The 2500-nt window shown below is 59.6% G+C and overlaps 1 pseudogene; it reads right to left on the reverse strand.

Annotated features, from left to right (window-relative positions):
• LOC124607553 overlaps positions 1 to 2500 on the reverse strand; it is a 7897-nt pseudogene that overhangs the window by 4330 nt on the left and 1067 nt on the right.

The following is a 2500-nucleotide window of genomic DNA, read 5'->3' on the forward strand; positions in this document are numbered from 1 at the left end:
GCTCGCTGCTCCCCGGCGGGACGCCGGCTCTTCCCCCCGACCGATCTCAAGCGCCTCCATGAATTGGCGGACAAGCTGCTTGTGGGCAGCTTGCCGCCGTCGGCACTTGATTGCCTCGAGCGTTCGGTCGGGGAACATCCTGATGAGTTCTTGATTGACGAAGAAGAACCGGGCGTCCCTCTCAAGGAACAGTTCGGCCTCCGCCTTGGCGAGCGACAGGACTTCTTCCTCCGTCCACCTCGCGCGATGCCTCTCCGTGACGATCTCCGCGTTGGCGGCCGCAAGATGTTGGCGGCGGCGATGGACCCCGAGACCGTTCTTGGTTGTAAAGCTGCGGTGGCACTCACTACAGGTATACATAGCTGCAAAAGTTACAAGATTTCCGGCACGGCCGGTTGGCCGGCTAGGTGCTGGGGGAGTTGGGGTGGCACCTTCAGCGGAAGGGCCACCACTTATTCTCTGCTTACTGCCCCCAACTAAAAAAAAGGGATAGTGCGAGGGGGGGCTGGTAACCCCCCCAAGCCCCTGGTGCGGTCTTCCACTCTGCGAAATCAGCGGGCCCACGAGAAGGGGAGAAGACCGCAGGAGAGGAGAGGCTAAGAGGGCTAGGCCCATGTATTGCGCATCACTCTCCCTGTAACTATAACCCAAGGAAGGCACCTCGCAGCAGCAGCACGACTAACCTTAAGAGAGTCATAGTTACTCCCGCCGTTTACCCGCGCTTGCTTGAATTTCTTCACGTTGACATTCAGAGCACTGGGCAGAAATCACATTGCGTCAACACCCGCTAGGGCCATCGCAATGCTTTGTTTTAATTAGACAGTCGGATTCCCCCAGTCCGTGCCAGTTCTGAGTTGATCGTTGAATGGCGGCCGAAGAGAATCCGCGCACCCGCGCGCCCCCGGAGGAGCACGCTAAGGCGGACGCGGCCTCGCAGCAAGGAAGATCCGTGGGAGGCCAAGGCACGGGACCGAGCTCGGATCCTGCACGCAGGTTGAAGCACCGGGGCGCGAACGCCGCGCAGGCGCGCGCATCCTGCACCGCCGGCCAGCACGAGGCCAACCAACGGCGAGAGCAGACCACGCCCGCGCTAAACGCCCGCACTTACCGGCACCCCTACGGCACTCACCTCGCCCAGGCCCGGCACGTTAGCGCTGACCCACTTCCCGACCAAGCCCGACACGCCCCGATCCTCAGAGCCAATCCTTATCCCGAAGTTACGGATCCAATTTGCCGACTTCCCTTACCTACATTATTCTATCGACTAGAGGCTCTTCACCTTGGAGACCTGCTGCGGATATGGGTACGAACCGGCGCGACACCTCCACGTGGCCCTCTCCCGGATTTTCAAGGTCCGAGGGGAAGATCGGGACACCGCCGCAACTGCGGTGCTCTTCGCGTTCCAAACCCTATCTCCCTGCTAGAGGATTCCAGGGAACTCGAACGCTCATGCAGAAAAGAAAACTCTTCCCCGATCTCCCGACGGCGTCTCCGGGTCCTTTTGGGTTACCCCGACGAGCATCTCTAAAAGAGGGGCCCGACTTGCATCGGTTCCGCTGCCGGGTTCCGGAATAGGAACCGGATTCCCTTTCGCCCAACGGGGGCCAGCACAACGTGCATCATGCTATGACGGCCCCCATCAACATCGGATTTCTCCTAGGGCTTAGGATCGACTGACTCGTGTGCAACGGCTGTTCACACGAAACCCTTCTCCGCGTCAGCCCTCCAGGGCCTCGCTGGAGTATTTGCTACTACCACCAAGATCTGCACCGACGGCGGCTCCAGGCAGGCTCACGCCCAGACCCTTCTGCGCCCACCGCCGCGACCCTCCTACTCGTCAGGGCTTCGCGGCCGGCCGCAAGGACCGGCCATGACTGCCAGACTGACGGCCGAGTATAGGCACGACGCTTCAGCGCCATCCATTTTCAGGGCTAGTTGCTTCGGCAGGTGAGTTGTTACACACTCCTTAGCGGATTCCGACTTCCATGGCCACCGTCCTGCTGTCTTAAGCAACCAACGCCTTTCATGGTTTCCCATGAGCGTCGATTCGGGCGCCTTAACTCGGCGTTTGGTTCATCCCACAGCGCCAGTTCTGCTTACCAAAAGTGGCCCACTTGGCACTCCGATCCGAGTCGTTTGCTCGCGGCTTCAGCATATCAAGCAAGCCGGAGATCTCACCCATTTAAAGTTTGAGAATAGGTTGAGGTCGTTTCGGCCCCAAGGCCTCTAATCATTCGCTTTACCGGATGAGACTCGTACGAGCACCAGCTATCCTGAGGGAAACTTCGGAGGGAACCAGCTACTAGATGGTTCGATTAGTCTTTCGCCCCTATACCCAGCTCCGACGATCGATTTGCACGTCAGAATCGCTACGGACCTCCATCAGGGTTTCCCCTGACTTCGTCCTGGCCAGGCATAGTTCACCATCTTTCGGGTCCCAACGTGTACGCTCTAGGTGCGCCTCACCTCGCAATGAGGACGAGACGCCCCGGGAGTGCGG

This window comes from Schistocerca americana, chromosome 3, assembly GCF_021461395.2.
Source record: "Schistocerca americana isolate TAMUIC-IGC-003095 chromosome 3, iqSchAmer2.1, whole genome shotgun sequence".
NCBI lineage: Eukaryota > Metazoa > Arthropoda > Insecta > Orthoptera > Acrididae > Schistocerca > Schistocerca americana.